Here is a 26,751-nt window from a genome sequence, read left to right as displayed (position 1 = left end):
GGGGCTCGTGTTCTACTATGGGCTAGATTTCCACGATCTAGCTCCGGATTCCATCCTCCACTCTCGTCGTTTATCGTCGTGTGTGAAGCCTTCCTCCACTGACTCCCCACTTCGGCCTATGGCTCAAGACTTTCAATGTGAAGCCGAAGATGATCGAGGGGTGACAAGCAGAGTGCGGAGGCGCTGTAATAAGCGGGAACGCCGATGCCCCGTGGCCCGAAGGATCCTTCCCGGAGGTATCTGATCTATGGCAGCGGAGGTGGTTCTATGTCATAGCTCCCCGAGGCTTGAAGTGGGCGGCCGCCCCCGCCTTCCGCTCGGGCCCTCCGCCTCAACTAGCGTTGTGGGCCAACGTGGGACTAAACTGGGGGCCTGCAGATGATGTACCGATGTTGCAGAGCCGCATTCGGGAGCTCCTCGAGAGGGACATTAGTCTTGTCAAAATAATCCAGGTAATGCTAGTTCGGCGGGCCCTGTCGTGCAAACGTCGACCTCTCCGGATGTGGGAGTTCAATCCAGAAGAGGTCGACGTCACAGAGGAGGATATCGTGAAGCTTAGGGAGGCCGGGTATTTGACCGCCGATGTTAAGCACAGGCTTCCCGCCCCCGAACAGGTTATTCCTACTCCCGAGCCCAACAAGAGCGTCGTATTTGTCTCCCACTTCCTCCGGGGCTTGGGACTTACTCTTGACCCCTTCGTGAGGGGGCTCATGTTCTACTACGGGCTAGATTTCCACGATCTAGCTCCGGATTCCATCCTCCACATCTCATCGTTTATCGTCGTGTGTGAAGCCTTCCTCCACTCACTCCCCACTTCGGCCTATGGCTCAAGACTTTCAATGTGAAGCCGAAGATGATCGAGGGGCGACAAGCAGAGTGCTGAGGCGCTGTAATAAGAAGGAATGCCGATGCCCCGTGGCCCGAAGGATCCTTCCCGGAGGTATCTGATCTATGGCAGCGGAGGTGGTTCTATGTCACAGCTCCCCGAGGCTTGAAGTGGGCGGCCGCCCCCGCCTTCCGCTCGGGCCCTCCGCCTCAACTAGCGTCGTGGGCCAACGTGGGACTGAACTAGGGGCCCACAGACGATGTACCGACGTTGCAGAGCCGCATTCGGGAGCTCCTCAAGAGGGACATTAGTCTTGTCAAAATAATCCAGGTAATGCTAGTTCGGCGGGCCCTGCCGTGCTAACGTCGACCTCTCTGGATTTAGGCGTTCTTCCCTTGTTTAGGCGTTCTTCCCTTGTTTAGGCTAAACAAGGGAAGAAAACTTCACCAAAGGGCCCTGCCCCGAAGGGCGTTCTTATCGCACAGTGCCCGCTAACGGTCCAGCCCTCCACCGAGTTGTAAGTTTAATAAACAAGAAGCTTATAGCTTTTTCCTCTGCGAGTAATAACCGGGACCTATTTTTTGCAGTCCGGCTAGCAGTTCATCTCAACAGGGTTCGTCCTCAGGGGATCTTCTTCCGGAGATGATGGAGAGTGAAACCCCACCTACCTCTCCGCCCCGTGGGGCAGGCGACCCTGAGGTATCGTCACGGAGGAGTCCAGATCCAGTGGGGAAAGAAGTTACCCCTTCGGCCGCCTCGAGCCCAGTGCGTTCGGCTCCTGTGGCGGACAATGAAAAGGGTCCAGGAGAGTCCGGTATCCGGCCGAACATACTGACGGGTCTCCTGGAGTCAGATGCTCTCTCGGAGGATCACCGTACACTAATGGGCATGGTGTTGGAGAAAATTTCCTCCGCCACAAGCAGGTTAAATGAAGCTTTTAGGAGCTTGCTCAAAGGCTTTGAGGTAAGCCATAAAATACGCAGTTTTTGATTGCACCACACGCGATACATGCGCTCTGTATAGATAGTAGCCCCTGAGGCTGTGGATGCCAGCCCCTGGCGGCAAACGGAGGATCACACTCCCAGGTAATCATCGCACTAGTATTGATGTGCAGGTTGCTAAGGGTCCGGCGATAGACCAGACCGCTGAATGCGCCGAATTGAGGCGGCAGATTGACATGGTGGAGGCCGACGTCACGCTCGTAAACAAGCGATTCGAGGAGTCGCAGAGTATGCACTCTTATATCCACATTTGCTTTAGGAAATTGTAAGGAGGTTGTAATATTAATATGATGTGATGTGGCTGCAGGCGGAGCTGCTGCCGTTGAGGCCCTGAGGGCGGAGCTTGCCCTAACCAAGGAACAAGCCCAGATTAGCAATGCGGCTGCTCTAAAGGCAGCCGAAGACTTGAAGGCCAAACAGGCTGCTCATCTCTGAAGTGAAGAAAAGGTAGCCGAGATGGCTGTGGAGCTGAGGGACGCCGCCGGCTGATATGGGCTTCTCGAGAAGGAGAATCAGGCAAAGGCGGCTGACCTGAAGAAGGCGCTGGATTCGGCTAAGGAGATGTGCTCTGAAATTAGAGACCGCGCGGGAGGAACTTCGACAGGCCGGAGAAATCATGGCTGGAAATCCTTATTTGCTGCGGATGAAGTTTTTAGATCCAAAGTATGCTCTGTTGGATAAGCTATGGAGCGCTGCAGATGAGTATGCGGACATGGCAAAGAGTGCAGCTGATGCGACCAAGTTATTCAAGGATCATAAAGATAACGAAATAGAAAGACTATTCTGGTCACAATTTAGCGCTCCAGTGCGCTCATTACCCTTGAGTGAGAAGATGGCCGCTATAGCCGAGCTCCATAGGTTGTCCGATCTTGCAATGAGGTCTGTAATAGACCATCTATGGCCGAAGGGACCGAAGCCGGACAGTTACTTTGGTTTAGTGCAGCAACTGTTTGGCGCCAGAGCGCGGATAGATGCCGAGAAGAGGTCGACGTGCATAGAGGGTGCATGGATGGCTCTTACCCGTGTGAAGACATATTGGGCGGATATGGAGGCCACCAGCATTGCAACCCGGGGTCCGGCAGGAAGCCAAGACCCAGTCGAGCGCTATTTTGAGCAGGTCATAGAAGGTGCCCGTAGAATAGAGGCTCAGTGCTCAAAAAATCTCATGTTCGAGTGACGAGTCTATTGATTGTAAACAATTATGTGTTTAATTATGGAGGCTGTTTTTATACTCTTGCCTGAAAGTATTCTAATGTATCATTGGTGGTTGTTTATGTATGCATATAACGTGAAAGTTAGCAGTCATTGGCTTTAGCCCCCACGCATATAATGCGGGGGTGTTCGAAAGAAAAGGCGTAAACACAATTGATCCAACGTCTTGGTCCATTAAGGAGGTGATCGCACGTCGAACCAGGCAACCGGACTATATAGCTGTAACGCTTTCACTTAGCCATAGGAGTTGAAAGGTGGGACTACTATGTAGCCCCTGGTGCTTCCGCGTGCATCCGGATACGGTGCGCGTACTTGACCGGGAAACCGGTCCTTCGTTAATGCAGAGGAATCCTATAGATTCCGATGAGTCCTCGAGTGGTTGACCAGTCTCTGCTGTATCATGACAGTCAGTTTTCGGCTTTCTCTACTGAGGTGCTCATCCGAGATAACCAGGACACAATCGCAGTAGTTCTCCTTTCGCCGCCTTAGCCGATAGGACAGAACGTAAGGCAGCAAACCCAGGAGCCGGGCTAACCCAACATTTGACCAAAGACATGATTCGGAGCTGGTGCATATAAGGCCAAACTCGCGACGCCGAACACTCCTGAAGGTATTCGAAATTTATAACATATACTGGGCTGAGTAACGCCCTTGACCCTGTAATTCCAGGTACGTGCATTGATCTGTCGTGGCGAAAAGCCTATAACGCCAGTATCCCTTATGGGTGTATTAAATACCCATGGGATGTCAAGCAACAAAAGACAGTAAAGAAGGTTCACACAGGGGCTTAATCTAAAGAGAAACCTTTGAGCGGGGCCCTGCTGCACGTCTGCACCTTTGTCTCCGTTGTGCCGTATCTTGGAAGGGTGTCGCACGACTAATCTCTGTAAAAACAAGAACTCATGAGAAAGAAAAAAAAGAGTAAGCGTGCGAGAAGTTAGTTATTCTTGATGGATGTTCGAGATATTTGCCTATTAATGAGGCAAGCCGAATCGTGGGCTTTGTCATGTGTTGTCAGTCCCTAGTACCATTTATGGGGATATATGTACAGCACCCAGCCAGGGTTTATCCGGGTTGTTGTTGATGGTGGTGCACCGGACTCGTCCAGCCGTGTCCGTGGTCTTAACGACCGGTCATGCGTTCTAGTGGGAGAGGCCACCTAGAGTCCGGTAGCAGGAGCTGCCGAATACTGCTCTGTGTTTCCGTTGACCGTTATGACGCCACGTGGACCAGGCATCTTAATTTTAAGGCAGGCATAGTTTGGTATTGCGTTAAAGCAAGCGAAGGCCGTTCTTCCAAGTAATGCATGATAACCGCTGCTGAAAGGAGTGATGTTGAAGATCAGTCCCTTGCTTATGAAGTTATTGGGAGAACCAAATGTTACTTCTAATACGAGGGAGCCCCAGGAGTGGGCCTCGACGCCTGGTATCACTCCAGTGAAGGTGGCACTATTTTGACTTATTCTGGATGGGTTTATCCCCATCTTGCGGATGGTGTCTTGATATATCAGATTAAGACTACTGCCACCATCCATTAGGATGCGTGTGAGATGGTATCCATCAATTATTGGGTCGAGCACCAAGGCAGCCAATCCTCCGTGCCGGATACCGGCCGGGTAGTCCCTGTGATCAAAAGTGATCGGGCAAGCTGCCCAGGGATTGAATTTGGGGGCTACGAACTCTGTGTGAGTTGCATGTACCATATTTACCGTTTTGACTTCCGGTGGGAATTTTTTCTGGCCCCTGGTGTTCGGCTGGCGAGGCTCGTCCTCATCTTCGCTTGGTGTGTCCCTTCCCTTGTGTTCGGCGTTTAATTTGCCGGCCTGCTTGAAGACCCAGCATTCTCTGTGGGTATGATTTGCAGGTTTTTCGGAAGTGCCATGAATTTGGCACAATCTGTCCAGGACTTTATTCAGGCCCGATGGTCCCTCTTTACTGCCTTTAAATGGCTTCTTTCCTTGACCTGGTCGAGAGCCCCTGAATCCGGCGTTGACCGCCGTGTTGTCCGGACTATCGCCATTCCGACGCTTGTGCTTAGTGCACCATGGCTTCCCGTTGCCATCTCGAATTTCGGATGTGCCTGGGTCGCTGGTGCCTCTACGGGCCAACTAGCTGTCTTCGCCCACACAAAAGTGGATCATAAGGTTTGTTAAGGCTGCCATTGTCCTTGGCTTTTCTTGGCCAAGGTGTCTGGCGAGCCACTCATCTCGGATACTATGTTTGAAGGCCGCTAAGGCTTCGGCATCCGGACAGTCGACAATCTGATTCTTCTTAGTGAGGAATCTGTTCCAAAGCTTGCGGGCTGACTCTCTGGGCTCCTGTATTATGTGACTTAAATCGTCTGCATCCGGAGGTCGGACATAGGTTCCTTGAAAGTTGGCCCTGAAAGCATCCTCAAGTTCCTCCCAACTTCCAATTCAGTTTTCTCGGAGGCTCTTCAGCCAGTGCCGAGCTCTTCCTTTTAACTTGAGGGAAGGTATTTAATGGCGTGGAGGTCATCCCCACGAGCCATGTGTATGTGAAGGATAAAATCTTCAATCCAGACCCCGGGATCCGTCGTTCCGTCGTATGCCTCTATATTCACGGGTTTGAATCCTTGTGGGAATTCATGATCCAGCACCTCATCGGTGAAGCACAGGGGGTGCATAGCCCCTCTGTATCTAGCCGTGCCGCGACATGTTGTCGGCTGCTGTTGCTCCCGGTGTTGATTCCGGACTGGTGTTCGATTAGTATGATCGTTGTGGTGACCATTATCCCGCGTCGGAGCATGTCCTCTGGACCCGTAGATGGATCTGGCCGCACTGGCCTTTTTGTCCAGGAGCTCTCATAAATCGTGTGCGGTATCGGTGGCTGCTCTATCGCGGCCATGAGGTGGTTGGTCCGGCCTAGTGGTCGTATTGTTTTCTGGTGGAATAGGCGCTGCGGCTTCATCGTTGAATTCGGGTAGCAGTTTGCGCTTTGGGTAGCTCTTTGTGTGGCGATCGTCGCCACATTTTCTTTCGGTGTCCAGCACCTTGTTCCATCTTTTTGCTTCTGCTTCTTCAGGCTCCTCGCTGTGGCCAGGAGCTTTTTGCGGAGTTTATCCTGTCCCAAACGTTTTTCCGGGATGATGAATGCATCATCAACTGGGTTGTCCTCCTCTTTGGAGGCAGTGTGATGATTTCGGCCCTCTAGACCACTGTGATCGGGTGTCTGCTCCGGGCTATGTTCGGCGTGACCTGGCTTATCCTGCTCTACCGCTGGGTCCCTATGGTCGTTGTTGCCTTCGGAGTCAACCGGAGTGTCCTCCTCTTTTGGGTCGTTATCGCTATTTTTACTGTGACTGGACTTAGAGTGGCGCCTGCGCCGTCGTTTTTGCTTTTGGCCGGGGGGGTTATCCTCCGTTGTGTCCTTTTTGTCACCATTGTCTTCTTTAGGCGTATCCACCATGTAGACGTCGTATGATGAAGTGGCAGTCCAGCGCCTCGTGGGCGGTGGTTCCAGATCGTCCCCTACATCGACGTCCATACCATCGATGTTGTCGGAGTCGATGTCAAGCATGTCTGTTAGGTCATCGACAGTGGCTATAAAGTGGGTGGTGGGTGGGTCGCGATTTTCTTCGTCCTCCATATCCCACATGGTCCGGATATAGTCCGGCCAAGAGTCTCCTGATAAAGAGAGAGATTTTAACGAATTCAGCACATCAACGAAGGGCGAGTGCTGGAAGATATCCGCGGCGGTGAATTCCATTATTGGAGCCCAATCGGACTCGATGGGTTCGGATGCACGCGGTTCAGAGCCCACGCCCGGACATAGGTTCGGGGGTCCGGAGATACAAATTTCCCTGGGAGAGGAGTCTGCGTTCGGCCCAAACGCCGATGGGTGTGCGGCTTCCGGGGCGGTGTCTATCCGCCCGTCCTCGGGAGGCAACAATTTGCCCCGGACCGAAGTCCGGAGTAGTAGCAGGTGCGATATTCTGAATACTGTCCGACGACAGATCTAAGTCATGCGTGTGGCGATCGTTCGGCGCTCCTGACATGGGCTCGAATCCGACGAAGATTAAGTCTCTGCGGATATCGGCAGTGTAGTTTAGGTTCCCGAACCTGACGTGAGGGCCAGGGGCGAAGTCATCGATCTACTCTAGATGGCCAAGTGAGTTGGCCCGCAGTGCGAAGCCGCCGAACACAAAAATCTGTCCGGGGAGAAAAGTCTCACCCTGGACGGAGTTGTTGGGGGTTGGAGAAACCATCGAGCCTTATAGCGACGACACAAAGGGACTCTCAATGAAAGCACCAATGTCGGTGTAAAAACCGGCGAATCTCGGGTAGGGGGTCCCGAACTGTGCGTCTAAGGCTAATGGTAACAGGAGACTGGGGACACGATGTTTACCCAGGTTCGGGCCCTCTCGATGGAGGTAATACCCTACTTCCTGCTTGATTGATCTTGATGATATGAGTATTACAAGAGTTGATCTACCACGAGATCAGAGAGGCTAAACCCTAGAAGCTAGCCTATGGTATGATTGTTGTTATTGGGTCCTACGGACTAAACCCCCCGGTTTATATAGACACCGGAGGGGGCTAGGGTTACACGGAGTCGGTTTACAGAGAAGGAGATCTACATCCGAATCGCCAAGCTTGCCTTCCACGTCAAGGAGAGTCCCATCCGGACATGGGACGAAGTCTTCAATCTTGTATCTTCATAGTCCAACAGTCCGGCCAAAGCATATAGTCCGGCTGTCCGGATACCCCCTTATCCAGGACTCCCTCAGCCACCCCTCCCCTTTCCTTCCCCTAGGGCCGGCCAGCCATGTATAGGGGTGCACCAGCCCCCCTAGTGGGATGGTCTGTCCCCTACTTTGGCCCATTAAGCCCATACACTTATCGGGGGTGTCCGGAACCCCTTCCAGTGACCCGATGACTACCCGGTGCACTCCGAAACTATTCCGGTGTCCGAATACCATCGCCCTATATATCAATATTTACCTCTCGACCATTTCAAGACTCTTCTTCATGTCTGTGATCTCATCCGGGACTCCGAACAACATTCAGTCACCAAATCATAAAACCCATATAACATTATATCGTCAACGGACGTTAAGCGTGCGGACCCTACGGGTTCGAGAACTATGTAGACATGACAGAGACACCTCTCCGGTCAATAACCAATAGCGGAACCTGGATGCCCATATTGGTTCCTACATATTCTATGAAGATATTATCGGTCGAACCATTATGACATCATATGTAATTCCCTTTGTCCGTCGGTATGTTACTTGCCTGAGATTCGGTCGTATGTATCCTTATACCTAGTTCAATCTCGTTACCGGAAAGTCTCTTTACTCGTTCTGTAATACATCACCTCATAACTATCTCCTTAGTCATTTGCTTGCAAGCTTATGATGTGTATTACCGAGAGGGCCCAGAGATACCTCTCCGATACTCGGAGTGACAAATCCTAATCTTGATCTATGCCAACTAACAAACACCTTCGGAGATACCTATAGAGCATCTTCATGATCACCCACTTACGTTGTGATGTTTGATAGTAGACAAGGTATTCCTCCGGTATCCGGGAGTTGTATAATCTCATAATCGAAGGAATATGTATTTGACTTGAAGAAAGCAATAGCAATAAACTGAATGATCAATATGCTAAGCTAATGGATGGGTCTTGTCCATCACATCATTCTCCTAATGATGTGATCCCGTTATCAAATGACAACACATGTCTATGGTTAGGAAACCTTAACCATCTTTGATCAACGAGCTAGTCTATTAGAGGCTTACTAGGAACATGGTATTTGTTTATGTATTCACACATGTATTTAAGTTTCCGGTCAATACAATTCTAGCATGAATAATAAACCTTTATCATGAATAAGGAAATACAAAATAACAACTTTATTATTGCCTCTAGGGCATATTTCCTTCAATGATAGCAGGAGATGAGCAGGGGCTCACACTTGGTTGAATCTCTCCATTTTTGATGAGATCTATAATTATTTCCTCCATGGATGCTTTCTGGAAGTGAGGTACTCTATAGGGCCTTAAGTTTGATGGTGTAGCTCCTGGTTTCAGATCAATTCTATGATCACATGCTCTGGAAGGAGGGAGCCCTTCTTTTTTAATAAAACCCTCTTTGTATTGGTCCATAACTTCTGTCAGAAAAGTAGGAACTGGAGGAATGACAGTTTCTTCAGGGCTTATTGCTTGTATATGAAAAAAAACGCATAATGTCTTTCTGTAACATTCTCTACAGTTGGACAACTAATAGCACTGATTGTTCTCCCATTTGAGTGAAATCCTTTAACACCACAGAGTGTCCATTTTTAGTCACTATCAAAATTCCCTTGATTAGATCCATATAAATGGGGCTGTGATGGAATATCCAGTCAGCTCCTAATATAACATCATAGCTGACCAGTGGAAGAACTTTAAATGAAGAAGCAAATGTATTTCCCTGAATTTTGTATTGCATTCCTGGCACCCAACTGTCTAAAATCAATTTTCCTCCTCCTGCTACTGCTACAGTTTTGGGGGCCACTGATTTTGAGGAAAGTTACTGTCAATGGCAAATTGAGTTCTCATGGAAGTGTCAGAAGACCCACTGTCCACTAAGGCCATTGCCTTTTTCCCAGCAATATTCAGAATGACTGCGAAAGTGTTGGGTCCTTGGTTTCCCTCTACAACATTTGAGGAAATCTGCATAACTTTGGCCCCTTTCACTGGTTCAGAGGTATTTGGAGCAGTATGAAACATTTGCTCAGGTGACAACTGCTCTTCTAGTTCTGCTAGAATTTCTTCTTCTTCAACTTCTTGTAAAATGTGTATTGTCCTCCCAATTCTGCATCTATGTTGTCTGGTCCATGGTTCTCTGCAGTACCATCAGTTCCTAGTGTCTCTATTTACAGGCTGCTGTACTTTCTCAGGTGCTTGTGGTGGGGTTCTAAAAGGAGCTGCGGGAATTGCTCTAGGTCTGTAAGGTTATGGGTTTTGAGGTTTTCTTGCATTGGCTGCCCTTTCATAATTTTTTGCAAACCAATAAGCCTCAATAATTCCAACAGGCCTTTGCCCACATACATCATGTTTTATGTCAGCTCTCAGGCCACCAATGAAACAACTCAGAAAAAAATTCTTGCAGGAATGGGTGATCCCTCTTTACCAGAGCAACACATTATTCAAAATTATCTATAATGGGCTACTGAGGAGGTTTGTTGTATGTTTTTCAACATTTCTACTACTTCATGCACAATTGCTTTAGAAAACCTGCCAGCAACCATATTACCAAACTATCGCCAGGTCATCATTTGTCAGGGCACACATATATTCTTTAACCAATTTGCAGCTCTGCCTTGGAAATGTCCGGTAGCTAAGTTCACCCATTGTTCATATGTAGTGTCTGACATGTCATAAAAAAATTCACAAGCAATTAACCACCCTATTGGATCTTCACCACTGAAGAGGGGTATTTCCAATCTTGGTCCTTCCAAAGTTGCCTCTGCAAAAATAAGATGGCCCTCCTAACTGAGTAGGGTATTGATTTATCTGTGCCTCAAATAGTTGAGCATTAGCTTGGTATATAGCCTGCTGATTTTCTGTATGTGGTACAGTACTGGACGGGGGGAAAGGAGCATGAATAAATTGCCATGTTATTGGATTATATGTCTGAGGAGGAGAATATAAAGTAGCAATAACAAGAGCAAAGTAGCCAATGTTACCAGCAAAGCCCAAAGTATGTTGTTGTAGTTGTGCAGTATTATTGGACAGAGACATTCTGAATTGTTGTTGGTGTTGCACTTGTTGCACAGTTTCAGTGGTACAAACAGTGTTGTCTGTAAACAGGGGTGCCACGGCCTATCTGCAACACCCCTGTTTACCTGGTCCTTTTAGTGTTATCCCATCTCACCTACCACGACCTATTTAAGTTCACGGAATTACAGAGCGAGTTACAGAGGGTTAAACCCCTAACAAGAGCTTGATGGTCAATAGTGCTGACAGCTAGCCTTGCATCTGAGCCGTTCGTTGCCTGCTGAAGCGGTATCTGGCAATACTAGTTGTTCTTCTTCTGAATATTGGGTGGGTGTTGTTTCTTCAGTGTTGTCTCCCCTGTCAGGCGTGGACGGGGTCCTGACACGGCCTCCCGTGATCTACTTTTCCTCGCTATCCGCGATGGCCCCGGATGTGCCGGCTTTCGTCGACATGGCTTCTTTCCCCACATGCCTGACGCATTGCCGCCATTGCTCGTGGCGGATTTGACAGGACATGACGTTGTCCAGGCTGGACTGACGAGGAGGGGGTGGCGATGGCGATGGTGGTGGTGCCAGATCTGGAGGGTTTGCCGTCAAGCCAACCTGTATCGGGCTAGCTCAACGGGCAACCCAGGCAGCTGCAATGCCGGAGAATTCCTTCTGTTAGCCGGAGGCCATGGCGGGTGTTGTACAAAGAGATGGAGAGAACGGGAGTGAATTGTGGTTCTTGCCCGATGCTTGGACACGTTTATATAGCGGGCGGGTGAGAGTAGGCAGCCAGAGAGGTGTTTAATGCTCGCCGGCATAGGAACGGACGACTGGCGCTCGGGGCGCCGGAGTAGGTTCCTCAACACTCCGATTAATGGAGGTAGGCGGGCAGGCGAATGCCATTTCAATAGGGAGAGAAGGCGCGCACAAGTAGGCGGCAAGCCGCTGCAATGCTATGCTGGCTCCTGTGAGCAGTCGCGTCCGCTCTGGCCTGACTTCAGACAAGAAAGCACGCGATAATGTGTTTTTGGTGGGCCAGGTTAGTCATACACAAATGCGGCAACAGTCCGAACATCCGTAAAGTCTCCATAATTTGTTTTCGGTTTACGGGAAGTTTGTCTTCGGTTTACGGGAAAAGATGCGTCCGGACTGCCAAACTACCCTTTAGAAGTACTTTATAAGGAAATTGTACCATGAAAATTACTCCCCCCTAGTGTCAAAAACACACTTATATTACGAGACAGAGGAAGTACATAAGAAATGTTCATTAGCAAAAAAAAAACTACATAAGAAATGTACAGAAACATACATAGTGATACATAGGCTCACACGGCGAAGACATGAACACAAATGGACAAATCGGAACACAAATAGCCCAGAGACCTATCCACAATCTGAGTGTTGCTTCCCTTGAATTTTTGTCAGTTCTTTTACAAGATATCAGTAATATGATCCCCAGATATAATTCTTCAACTGCTCTGAATTTGTCGATTTTATAAAAAAAATCTTTCTAACACGGATATATCTGGACAATTATTAGCTGCCATAGATTTGCAACACTAAAGTAGACAATTACAGCGGCTCTTGTCTCCTCAGGCGCAGATATGACTCCAAGACGTGTTGTCTTCAGTCATCACTTTTGAAGCTATCATACTGGCAGAGGAACTGAAGAACATTGGTCTTCTCTTCTGAAGCTCCACTTTTTTCCTCTGCGGCGGGTGCTTTGCCGTTATCTTGGACAGCTGCGGATTCATCTTCCGTTTCTTCTGAGGATTAGCGCCAACGGTCTTTGGTTTTACTATGAATATGGGCATCTTAGATGCCGCAGTCTTATTTCCTGTACGGCACAATTTAACAGTAAGTAACCCATTGGTTTTCAAACGGGAATACTACTTGATCACACAAAAAGAAAACAAGGCAACACTGAAGGCAAACAGCAACATAAACAAGGACGTTCGCAATCAACGATAATGATAGTCATGGCCAAGATAAGCTGCCTCACTACATGTTATGTGGAACACCATCAGGCTCAGTGCATGTTAAAATAGCAAATTATCAAATATGTGCAATCATGGACCTTAACAGTACAAGCGATATGGTGAAAAAAATGATGAACGTCTATGTGCCTACCTTGTTGGAACTCTCAGGACCATTAGTTTTGGTCAAGACATCTGTTGGATTTAACACTGATTCAGACGATCCATTGATCTGCAAACCAAAAATAACAGAACTCTCACCCAACCAAACAAACAAATTTAAGAGACATCCAATTGAAAACTAGAAATATAGGAAAATATACATGGCAAGACAGCAAAGCAAGCAATATACCCTCCCTTCACAGAAATATCTTCAACATAAATCGCTACAATGAGACTACTCCATAACACCATTAGATTTGTGCCAATGTTTCCTACTCCCTCTGTTCCTAAATATTTGTCTTTTTAGGATTTCAAATGGACTACCACATACGGATGTAAATAGACATATTTTAGAGTGTAGATTCACTCATTTTGCTCCGTATGTAGTCACTTGTTGAAATCTCTAGAAAAACAAATATTTAGGAACCGAGGGAGTATTAGTTATGTATGAGATATTGCTCAATGACCAGCATTTACTCTTATCAGTGAATTTCTGGTTCAAAATGGCTTCACATCCACTTAACTCCAACTGTTGCTATATCTAAGGAAAATTGAAAACCTATCCCATAAAATGACAGTAAACGCTTCACACAAAACAACTTGTATTTCAGTATTTGAAGCTTAGTTATTAGCTATCTTACATTTTGAAAAAATCTATATAAAAAGGCTGCTTATTTACAGTTTACACATCAAGAAGAGGAATGCCGAGATGCTTCATACAGAACAAGCGTACTATATGTTTGGAAGGATAATTCAGCATATTTTGAGGTGTAACTGTGTCAGGTCAACTAGTTTGGGAGGATGAAATAAAATTCAAGCTGATGGTCTACAGTGATCTTATAACAATTGATGATTAAGAACATAAAACTGACAAAAAGAAATATAAACAGAAAAGGAAAGGAAGAATACAGTAAGACAAGTACCTTTGCCGTGACATTTGACTGGTCTGGTATACCGAAACCTTCATCATCGTCGTCATCATCTTCGATCTGTTTCACATAATCTTTCGAGTTCTGCAATAGCCAACAGTATGAGAGGGTTAGAAAAAATTTATGCACAAGTTTGCACCTGCAGGTACATATGGAAGTCGAGATAGAGGATTACTCGGAAAGTGATTGATTTGATAAGTTCTTCATCTAGTTCTGCTACTGTTTTTTTCTCCTGTAATCACACAAAACTACAAATGTTAGAGAGAGAGAGAGAGAGAGAGAGAGAGAGAGAGAGGTTTTAATAAATGGTACCAGGACCACCATTTCATAAGCAAGCTACTCTAAGTAATTCCCTAAAAAATGGAACACTACATGTATTTTTTTTTATAAAACATACAGAAAAAAATCTGCGAGGACTTGCCTTGAGGTGAGCAGAGTGCTTCAAAATTTCGAGCATCTGGTCAACCGATACTCCTGCATGTCTCGACTGCAAACAGCACAAGAAAACAATGTCAGTAGTCAGCAAGTCAACATTTCATGTGCATATACAAGTACAGTTTAACCGAACTTAAAAGAATGGCCAGATGACCAGATTGTACCTTCATGGACCACATCTCTTCTAAAGCAGAAATTACATCCATGTCCTGCTTTGAGTCGTTTGCTCTGTTCTCCAGTGCTCTCATTGCATCACCCATCTCCTCCACTTTTCGTTTTCTCTTCTCTTTGTCCACAACATAACAAAAGAAAATACATCAACATGATTAAATTCAAGCTCAAAATGACAGAAAAACAGAAGCTGTTCAGGATATGCCCTATACCACCCACCCCAATGTCTTCACGCCAAGGCTCAGAGTTTCGACTAGCCCCAGATTCCACCGTATAGTCTGAATTCTGGGCGTCTGTTTTAAAGGTAATCTCAGTTGAGCACCTAGTACAGTTGAAGTAAAACCTAAATATCTGTATTCCCAAGTATGTCTGCACACAAAATAAATAAAAAATCACATTAGCATGGATTTGCATTGCACTAATAACAGTATCCAAGATACGTGGTGAATATGGATATACAATACAAAAAATCCAAGCAATGGATAATAACATGTCAGGTTTTGCTTCCCCATGTAGTAATGAACACTGGATGCCAATAATGGTTGTCGATTCAAATGATCGGATCGACACTCTCGGAATAACACAAAACTGCATTTTAACTAAAATGTAGTGCAGGGCACTTCGAGACTAAATGTGAGTTTGTAACTTTGTATGCCCCACTTTTGATACTTCATAGAAGCATGAACTTTGTGCTGCATGCCAGTAAAGATTACGAAAAAAGAAAGGAGATGGTTTAATATTCCAGAGGGTCTGATTTGAATAGCTGCTTTGACTAGCAAGATCTCCTTACGACTCGGGTCACTAAGATAGTACTAGCTTTTGGTCCAGACCGGAACAAAGCAGCAACAGGCAAACACCACGGTATGACACTCACGGTCTCCAATGGAAGCGCTAATCGACTTCAGATTTGTGCAATTCGCGCGCACCGCGGTTCTAGGGCTAAATAACTAGGCCTGGGAAACCGCGACAGAAGGACGGACGGGGGCGCGGCGGCGCATGCGCACCTCGCCGATGCAGTCCTCCTTGCGCGAGTTGAGCTTGGTACCCTTTTAGATGTAGGTCCCACAGGCGCCGCACCGGATGCTGATGGGGAGCCTCATGCGCGCCTGGATCTGCTGGTTATTGGGCTGCTTCTGCCGCGGGACCTTCGCCGGGTAGAAGTCCGGCGGGTAGTACTTGTTCGGCGCCTTCCGTTCACCTATCCCGAGGCAGCCGGAGAGCTCGCCGGAGCACTAGCGCCGGAGAGGAGGGCTGGCGGGTCGCAGAGGCGGTAGGGGTTTGGGTTGCGCTCGGGATCGGCCGCTCGGCTAATCACCGAGGAATATCAACCGGGCTCGAACCGTCACGAAAAGAAAACGCAACCGGGCTCGTGGTCGGTGTCGGCATCGGCTTCTGGTCTTATGGACGTGTATAATAAATACAAAATCGAACGATTTTACACATGTACTAAAAAAATGATTTTTTTAATCTTTTTCTTTTGCGGGGTAAATGGAGTTTTTATTGCATGATAGTAGTGTTACAATTAAGAGGCCACAAATCCTCGATACAAGGTGGAGTCGAGTTCACCCACACAGCCGTGGTGAACTCGGTGCGACTATAATTTGCCAACTGATCTGCAACTCTATTTTGACTACGGTGTACCTTCTGAGGTAAAAACTCCCTATTACACATTAAATCTCTAATTTCTACAACTAAATGTCCATACACCGAGCGAGCCAACGTATTGCTTGATAGAACTGAAAGTGCCTCCAAAGAGTCTGACTGGATCACCACCGGGAGTTGTGTATGTTGGATGGCCAAAGCCATCCCTTGCATAAGTGCATGCAACTATGCCTCCAATGCATCATTGCAATGAAAAATCACTCTATAAGCTGCAAAGATAATTTGACCCGCACTGTCTTTGAGAACCATGCCAGCCGCCGCTGTCCCATCCGATGCCTTGAAGGAACCGTCCACAGACAAGGGCAACCTTATCAGGCCCAGGCGCAGGCCAAGGGGTATGAGAGGAGCGTGTATGCACCATTGGCTCCTTTACAACAGCCAATACTAGCATTTTTCCTTTCAATATCTCCTCCGTAGAATACCGGCCAGCAAGCTTGATGGATTTGTAGTAGCTATCTAAGTAGTCCACTGTGACATCAACAGGTGGTACTTCTTTCCCATGTAATATATCAGACCGAAGCTGCCATACTCGCCAGATTAACATAATGATCATATCACGCACATCCTCCGAACACCTGCTCAACAAATGTAGCAGCCATTCCTTTCCGCTTTCCAGCAAAAACTCGTCGGGTGGAAGGGGCCAGCGAGTTCTCATACGAATTCAAATTTGCCTAGCTTGCTCACATGACACCAGCGCATGGAAAGTTCCTTCCTCCTCAATGCCACACAGTGGGCAAGTCGCTCGCTTCGACAAATGTCTATACACTTTGCACTTTGTCGTAGGAAGAACTCCAGTAGCCACTTTCCATGCCGAGATTTTCATCTTCTGTGGAACCGAAGACTTCCATATAACATTCCATATAGACCTTACACCACTTGGCTCTGAACTAGACGCACCCCCGGCGAAGGCAATGTTATGCTCACATGTGGCAAGCTTGTAAGCACTCTTGACCGTAAACAAACCGGTCTTCTCAGGAAACCACGATATGAAGTCATTTCGTTGCCTCGGGGATGTACGAATTTTCATGATATGCTCAATGTCCATAGGCCAAAAAAACTCTCGCAGCCGGTCAGCCCTCCACGCATCGTGCATGTCCAAAAAATCTAAAACCCGGTTCAGACGACAATTGTGTTTTGGTGTGATTGGCCGGAAAGAGGACGCCCTTGGGATCCAGGGATCCCTCCATGTGCGTATTAGTGCACCATTCCCCACTCTCCAAATGATACCCCTCTTCAGCAGTTCGAGACCATGTAAAATTCCTTTCCAGACTGCCGAACCATTGCTTGAAAACACCGTGTCCAATAAATTGCTGGAGGGGTAATATTTTGCTTTCAATAACCTTGCACATAAACTTTGTGGTGTGTCCAGCAACCGCCATGCTTGCTTCGCGAGGAGGGCCTGGTTGAACGCCCTCATATCCCAGAATCCCATACCTCCCATAGACTTTGGAAGCCTAATTTTGTCCCAGCTCATCCAGGCCATTTTATTCTTTCCTTTCTCAACTCCCCACCAGTACTGGTGCATCATGCAGGTTAATTCATCACATACTGAAACATGGAGTTTAAATACACTCATAACATATGCGGGTATAGCTTGAGCCACTGACTTAATTAAGATCTCCTTATTCCCTGAGGAAGAATATTGCTCACTCCAGTCAATCAATCATTTCCGCAACCTTTCTTGGACAGTTTCAAAATTACCTTTATGCATCCTACCTTCCGGCACTGGTAGGCCTAGGTATTTTGGTTCAAACACCTCTTGAATTATCTCAAACACACTCTTTATACCTGAAGCAACCGTAGGCAGGCAGTGGTCTGAAAAAAGGATGGAACACTTGGATGGATTAATTAACTGTCCCGTTGCCGCTTCATAAGTGTTCATAAAACCCTTCACAATGACCGCCTGTTGTTCTGATGCTTGAAAAAACAAGAGTGAATCATCCGCAAATAAGAGATGAGAGGTTTCCGGAGCACCTCTACAAATTCTTACCCCCTTCAGACCCTCTTCCTCCATGGATTTTTTAAACAAAGCTGACAGAGCATCAGCTACAAATGGAAAGAGAAAGGGGGGCAATGGGTCACCTTGACATAAGCCCCTTGATGAGATGAAGGCCTCAAGTAACTTCCCATTAAACTTAACTGAGTACTTCACACTAGAAACGCATGCCATTACCCGGGAAATCCAATGCTGAGAGAACCCCCACTTAAGAAGAGCCCTCTCCAAAAACACCCAGTCAACACGATCATAAGCCTTGGATAAATCTAGCTTGTAAGCACAAAACGCTGGTGAGTTCTCCTTTAGAGACTGTATATGGTGGATACATTCAAACGCAATAATAGAGTTATCTGAGATGAGCCTTCCTGGAATGAAAGCACTTTGATTTTCAGAGATAAGCTCATGAAGTAATGGGCGTAACCTGTTCAACATGCATTTGGAGACAATTTTGTATATCACATTACAAAGACTGATGGGTCAAAAATCCTTCAACTCCTTAGGGTGAGGAACCTTAGGAATCAACACAATGGTTGTCTCATTAACTCCATCGGGCATAACTCCTGTCATAAAAAATTCCTGGACTGCAACAATTATCTCTGTTTTTAAAACTCCCCAGTTCCGTTGATAGAACCGGGCAGGAAACCAATCAGAACCTGGTGCCTTCAAAGGGCCAATCTGGAACAATGCGTCAGAAATTTCCTTCTCCAAATAAGGTTGAAACAATTGTTCGTTCATCTCCATAGTAACCTTGGTAGGTATACAATCCAGAACCACATCTGAAGCTAGAGTGGGATCCTTGGTGTACACCTCCTTGAAGTATGAAGTGGCCATCCTTTCCATATCACTTGGTGTATAGCACCAAGTCCCATCTATTTTTCTGAGCCGTTGAATATAATTCCTATGAGCTCGCCAAACTGCTCGGCGATGTAAATATGTCGTGTTGCGTTCCCCTTCTTTTAGCCATGTGATACGCGAACGCTGCAACCACATCATCTCCTCTCTGTACAGAAGCTCGTCTAGCTGATTCATCTTGCTGCGTATGTGTGCACGATTGGCTCCGACAAGCTGTAACCCCGCTAGCTGCTCCCTTAGTGTTTCTATTTCCTTCAGAACATTACCAAAGTTCTCTTTACTCCATGCTTTCAGTTTTTTCATGAGTTCTTTCAACGCAACAGTCATTGAACCTAATTCACCATTAGGTTTATTTTTAGCCCAAGAACTTGCCACAATTTCCGGAAGCGCTGGATGACGCTCCCACATGATCTCATATCGGGGTAAGGATACCCGTTTTTTATGAAGCTGAACTTCCTCGAGCTGCACCAAGAGTGGGCAATGATCAGAATACGACGACGCCAAGTGGAGTACTCTGGTCGCTGGGAACAATTCACGCCATCCTCCGTCCGCACATGCCCGATCAAGACGTACTTGTATGTTCCAATCTCCCGCCTGACCATTATTGTATGTATAAGGGATTCCAGCAAACCCCAACTCTTCCAACTCACATAGCAAGAGGCAGTCCCTCAAGGCTTCCATTTGTGATTCAGAGCGTGTGGTTCTGGATAGATGCTCATACTGCCACATCGCCTCATTATAATCTCCACACACAAACCACGGAGCCTGTGAGATACCGCGTAGTCGAGTCATGTGATCCCACATAATATGTCTATTCTCTACCCGCGGTTCACCATAAACAAATGTGCCTCTCCATGAATTTCCTGCTCCCACATTTTCAATCTGAACATCAATGTACCGGTTACAAGCATCCAGTACATTCACTATTAGAGACTCGTCCCAAAACAGAGCCAAGCCGCCACTTTTTCCATCACTACTGACGCCACAGAAACCTTTCAGGCCTAATTTCCATTTGACTTTCTCAATTTTATCTGACGATTGTCTAGTCTGACACAAGAAGACCAGCTTGGGGTTATTGGCTTTTGAGAGGGCCACAACCTCACGAACTGTCCGGCGGTTCCCCACCCCCCGACAGTTCCAAGACAAGATATTCATTGCGTCTGACGGTCCTCCATGCGGGAGGCCGCTGATATCTCATTTGTATCACCACTTTTTGCAATCCTTGCCCTTTTGCTACTGTTACTACTACAGGGAGAAACCCCCTCCTTCTGATCAGTGCCACTGCCATCTGTGATGGCCAATAGACCGAGAGTATGGTTTGCACCATCGCATTTAACTGCCTTGGCAGCATCCATATTTAGCCGCTTTCTCGGATCCTTATCCACCTCCATCCGCCCCCATGACTTTTAACTGGACTTGAAGCCGTATCAGCTAGCTCTGTATTATCCCCATCACGATCCTTCTCTGTGCCTCCATCTTTGGTCTGCTGTATGTCTTGCTTTCCTCTAGTTCTCTCATCGCTATTTTTCCGAGGAGGACCATTAACACGAGTTTTATTTGGCCCCTCGGCATACAGCCAGTCCCCATACTTCATCTTTGTTTCATCATGAATACCCAAGCCACACTCCTTGAACTCATGCCCTATCAGCCCACATACTTTACAAAACCTTCCTAACTTTTCATACCTGACCAGATAGACTCGACGTTCCTTGCCGCGAAAAATGCTAACATACTTTGTGAGCGGCCGGTCGATATCATGCTTAACCCGCACCCTCACATAATCACCGCGAGTATTACCATTCAAATGCATGTCCAGTATCTCGCCTGCATCCTTCAAAAGTTTTACAACCAGCTCCTCCTTGCAATAAACTTTAGGTAACTTGTGAATCTGGAGCCATATAGGCATATGAACAAAACTGATTCCCTCCGCATTGCTGAATCCATCATACGGGCACAAAAGAACAGCCCAGTTGCGGAACAACCATGGTCCCTGCATCAACATGTGTTCCCAATCCCCTAAGCAGTATGCCTGAACAACGAACAGATTAGGGCCGATGGGGCGGAACCTCACACTTTGCGTTGGATTCCATGCTGCTCTCATGTCTTTATAAAAAGCAGATTGGCTGAAGGTTTTCCGTGTATGAACCCTCACTAGTGCAAGCCATCGAACACTCTCATTGATCTCTGGATCATCTTCATCCACCACGACATCGTCAAATTCTTCATCGTTGAGATCGAGTTGATCAAAAAATTCTCCCAGATCGGCCTTAGCGGCTGCCGCGCCGTCCCCGCTTGTGGCGGTGTGAGCATCAGAGGGGTTCGCCATCAAAAAGGGAACAGGAGGGCCGGCCGGGACGATCAGCGGCCTGCCAGAACCACGGGGCCGACCACAGATCGATAGGACTCGAGGGTGATCGCAATCGCCCAGGAGGAAAAGAGAACCCTAGCCTCATGCGTAGGGGAAAAGACTTACGATTTTGCGTCGTCAGCTGATTTTTTTAATCAAAAGGGCTCACACCCTGGTTCCATTACTTAAAATGAAGGGTTAATTATCCTTTTGCCCTCAGTGGTGTCTATGTGCTCAGTTTTGCCCTCAGATGCAAATTGTGCTCAGTCTTGCCCCTAGTCCATGCACATCTACTATGACGAGGCCAAATGGCCATATTTGAGTCCATTCCGTCCGCCAGCGTTAAGTTGTGGGTCCGGAGCTTACACATGGGACTGTGTGGACTTGGGTCCGGAGCTGACATGTAGGCCCGTGCAACTAAATCCCCAAATCATTCATAGCTCACTCTGCCCATCCGCTTCCCCGCCGGCCGACTGACCTGCGCTGCCGCCGGTACTTGCGCCACGGCCAGGACCTGCCCCGCCACCAGCTGCACGCCTACTCCACTGCTGCCTTTCTGCGCCTATGCTCCACGGCTGCCTGCGACGCCCGCCACCTTCCTGCGACGCCACGGGTGGGGCACCTGCCACCTGCTCGACCTGCGGCGCGACCTCCTTCCGTGCTCCCGGCCGGAGCGCTCAAAGGTGGGGGGCTGCTGGAGCTATTTGAACTAGGAGGAAGAACCCTAGGGCGAAATGGAGAGCAGCGGCGACCCCGGAGTATTTGGCGAGGCAGGCATCGGGCGGGAGATCCGCCGCGTCCACGACTGGGTTCCCGAGGGGTAAGTCTCGCCTCCTGTTTAGATTGAGCTTAGTTGTGCATTTGAACACTCGATTCGAGTAGGTTTGCCCAATTAGTGTGTTGATTGCGTCTCTATTTTTTGCCGGTTAGGATGGAGTTGCGGTTTGCTTTCTTGATGCACATTAGAAGGGACCGATACATGTTCGATGCAAAGGATCAGAAGAAATACCAAGGAGGTTTTGATTATCGGTTGCCAATGGCTAGTAATTGGAGTTTCAGACAATTTGGGGAGGTAATTTGTAGCCAATATCCTTGGGGTTTGCTTGATGAAGTGGTATACAAATACTATGATGGGGAAAAGAAATGGGTGACAGTTAGTAATGATGAAGAGCTAGCTACCATGTTTGTTAGGCATAAAGAGAAAGATAATTTTCATGTGAGGCTGCAAGTTGATGTGCTTGAGCAGGCATTTGGACCTAGGATGACGGGTGCAACATCTTGGGGAGAACCAAGTCGTCGTAATGGCATCTCTAGCCAGAACAGTTCAGTTGGTGCACGACAACGTGGTGGCTCGACAAGTGTGGGCAACAGCAGTAGGGTCCCCCTTGAAGTGGAGCATGATGACTACAATTTTGGGGTTGATGAAGAGAAGCTATATTCTGATGTTATTCGGAATTTACGACGGGCACCTCGGGCTGATAACCAAGATGAGGCTCACAATACAGTCCGTGTGGATGATGACGCGGTGGGTGAGGACAAAGACCTTGTAGCTGTTGAATGGGACCCTTTGAACCCTAATTTGGAAGAAGGTATAGTTTTTGCATCCATGAATGAGTGTAGAAATGCAGTTGTGACATACTGCATCAAGGTAGAACGTACTTTCAAAGTTGACAAGAGCAATCAAGTACGTTACAGAGTGCACTGTCCGACTGAGGGTTGTCCATGGAGGCTGCTCGCATCTAAAATGCGTAATAGCACTAATGTTCAGGTCAAAGTGAACCCTTTTAAGCACACATGCCAGGAATCAACCCTTAGGAAGGATACAATCAGTAGAGCCAAGTCAAGATGGGTGGCAGAAGAAGTAAAGAAGTGGGTGAAAGAAAACCAGCAAGTGGGTCCAAAGGAATTGCAGAAGAACATCAAAGATAAATTCAAGATAGATTTACCATACATGAGGTTGTTCAATGGTAAACAACATGCTATGGATTCTATTTATGGTAACTGGCGGGAAAGTTTTCAATTGTTGTATTCATTCAAAGGTGAAGTGGAGAGGACAAGCCCAGGTAGTATTGTAGATATTGATCACCACACCGTGGAGTACACATTCAGGGGAGTGACGAAGACCAAGGAATGCTTTAGGACGGTTTTTGTCTGCTTTGAGGCTTGTCGCCGGGTTTTTTTGGCAGGTTGCAGGCCTTATTTGGCTATTGATGCCACTTTTCTCACAGGGAGGGTTAAAGGATAGTTAGTAGCTGCTTGTGCAGTTGATGCACACAGTTTTGTATTTCTAGTTGCCTATGGTGTGCTAGAGACAGAGTCTAAGGAGAGCTGGACTTGGTTTTTGCATAATTTGCGCCGGGCTATTACACATCCCAATGGGTTGGTCATTCATACAGATGCCTGCAAAGGTTTAGAAGTGGTCGTGGACAATGTGTTCCCTGGAGTAGAGCATAGGGAATGCATGCGTCACCTTGCTACAAATTTCATGAAGAAATTCAAAGGAAAGGTGTATACCGACAATTTATGGCCAGCATCTTTGACTTGCAGTGTGAAGAAGCACAACTACCACTTGAGGCAGTTATACATGAATCCCAAAGTGAAAGAATACTTGGAAACACACCACTCCAAGTTATGGGCCAGAAGCCAATTCAGTGAACTGAGCAAAGTTGACTATGTGCACAATAATCTAGCAGAGTCTTTCAACTCAACGATCCGGAAACTAAAGGGTCATTATGTGGTGGATTTGTTGGACAGGATAAGGATAGAATACATGCAGAAATTTCATTATCGTGCAGGAATAGCCAAGGCAAAATTCATGGGCCAATTATCATCCCTGCCGTGATGAATGAACTGATGCAGAAAACAACAGGCTTGGAAATGAACATGGCTCTTTGCTCGGGTACCATAGTAGAGATATCATATTTGGATAAAGAGAAGAGGGAATGGAGATATCCAGTGGATTTAGAAGCTAGAACTTGCAGTTGTAGGCAATGGCAGATAACTGGGTTGCCATGCATTCATGCCTTGTTTTTCATCACTTCTCTCCCTGGTCCAACAAGGAACATTCAACAGTATGTGCATGATTACTACTCTGTTGCAAGGTTCAAAGCCACATATGCTTATGCCTTGCCTGCTATGGAGGGAAAACAACAATGGGACATGGTGGACCCTGGATTCAAGCTTTGCGCTCCAGTTCTGAAGAGAGCAGCAGGTAGACCAAGGAAGAGTCAAATCAGACCTCGCAGCGAAGGAGCTGGACTTGGAGCGAGGAAGCGTAAGTGCACAAGATGTGGTGGGTCTGGTCATTTCGGTAAGTATTGTGATAACACAGTAGATCCAGCGTTTGGAGAGAGTTTCGATGAAGGCTTCGATGAAAATGATGGACAGCAGCCGGTTGCATCAGATGAAAATGATGGTCAACAGCCGCATGATTTTGACGATGACCCAAGTGAGGCTCCGAATAGTGATCATGGTGATCCAAGTGAGGCTCCAAATAGTGACCATGGTGATCCAAGTGAGGCTCCAAATGATGATCATGGTGATCCAAGTGAGGCTCCAAATGATTATCTTGGTGATCCAAGTGAGGATCCAAATGATGATCACGATGATCCAAGTGAGGCTCTAAATGGTGACCAACCTTCTGTTGTTGTGAGTTCTGCTAGGTATGTAAATTTTGCAAGGGTCAAATACTACTGTACATTTATGGGTCACTTGACATGATCTCATTACCCTTTATGTTTTGCACAGCTCTATGATAGGTTTGAAGAAGACGCACAAGGTACCGACAACCAAGAGGAGAAGAGAAGAAGCAATGAGCACAAGGTGCACGAGGAGCAAAGTGATGGCAAGAAGCTCAAGGAACAGACAGAAGCCCGAACGCTATATGTGAATAATTATGAAACATTATGAATAATGTTGTATTTCTGTTGGATGATGTTAGAACTATGTTTGACATGATGTTTAAATCTGTTGGATGATGTTTGAATGAGCACATGGTTTTTCCTTTTTTTGATTTTTTTTGAATTTTGTTTTGCTCATTTGTATTCTGGTCAAACTTAACTTTGACCAAGATTTAAATAAGTGTAAAACATCAAAATGAAAAACTAAGCCTGGATCCTTCTTAGTCAATCCAAAATGAAGCTGTGGTGAGGTTTTTGAAATTTTCATGAAAAATGTGCTAAAATGAGGGTCCAAAGGTAGGGTAAACAGCCTCATCTGTAAGCAAGGTTTTTTTCGACCTTGTCTAAATCATCCAAATAACTTTCCTAAACATATATTCTATATATTGTATATATACGGACTATGTGCACTGGTTTTTCCATTTTTTTGATTTTTTTTTAAATTTTTTTTGCTCATTTGAATTCTGGTCAAACTTAACTTTGACCAAGATTTAAATAAGTGTAAAACATCAAAATGAAAAACTAAGGCTGGATCCTTCTTAATCACTCTAAAATGAAGCAGTGGTGAGTTTTTTGAAATTTTCATGTTTATTTCCCCAAAACACTTCTCTTCACTTCATACAAAAGAGTTTGAGATACTCGAGATATCATACAATACACATGAACTTATCGTTTAAATGTATGTAAACCTTGTTTATCAACTTAAATCGTTAGTATATGACATAAGAAGACTATGTGCGCAGGTTTTTTATTTTTCTGATTTTTATTTAATTTATTATGCTCATTTGAAATCTGGTCAAACATAGCTTTAACTGCTCCAAACCCCTCCCAAACCCCGCTAACCCTAGCGCTGAACCAGGACCGTTCTTCTAACCCTAGCGCTGAACAAGGGCCGTCGATCTAACCCTTCTAGAAGGAATCTGTGGGGAGGAGGGGGGCGATCCGCGAGATGCAATCTGATTGGCTGGGAGATTCGTTTTTTTAAACAAATATCGGGCGTGCTGGATGGACTGTTGGGCCGTCTCGTTGTCTGGGCCTGAGACCGGTGAGACCGCAGTAAATAGCCCGTCTCAGCCTTTCCAGGCCTTGTATGCATGCATGGGAGGCGGCGACGTGCATAGGCTGCGACGTGGGTTTGCATGTGCGGGAGGCTGCGACGTGCATGCATGCGAGCGAGGCGAGCGAGGCGTGCTAGGCGCGCTAGGCTAGCGAGGCCAGCTAGGTGGTTCAACGAGTCAGATGCACTGTCCGGTCAAAGAGCTATGCAGTGATTCAAATGCACGCACGCGCCCCATGCATGCATCGTTTTTGTGCAAAAATTTAAGAGTGCAAAGCGTAACGGATACACACACGCATTCGGATTCACACACGCACCGTTCTCACCCTTTCTCTCTTCCTCTCCCACCCACAGTCCTATAAATGGGGTGCCTATCTTCCTCTCCCACCCATAAGCCAGATCCGATCCATTCTCTCCAACTTCAAACACCCAATCGACCGAGCCCTCCCCAAGCGAGACCATGCAGTTCAACGGGCCGACCTTCAGCCGTCCGCCTGTCGTGCCGGAGCG

At 46.9% G+C, this 26,751-nt stretch overlaps 1 pseudogene; it reads right to left on the bottom strand.

The window, feature by feature from the left end:
• Window positions 1-12,089: 12,089 nt before the first annotated feature.
• Window positions 12,090-18,917, bottom strand: LOC123039295 (uncharacterized; annotated as a pseudogene).
• Window positions 18,918-26,751: the final 7,834 nt, after the last annotated feature.

The sequence above is a fragment of the Triticum aestivum genome, chromosome 2B (genome assembly GCF_018294505.1).
Source record: "Triticum aestivum cultivar Chinese Spring chromosome 2B, IWGSC CS RefSeq v2.1, whole genome shotgun sequence".
Taxonomy (NCBI): domain Eukaryota; kingdom Viridiplantae; phylum Streptophyta; class Magnoliopsida; order Poales; family Poaceae; genus Triticum; species Triticum aestivum.
Note: the sequence above shows the minus strand (reverse complement) of the source record. Positions and strands in the feature narration are given on the sequence as shown.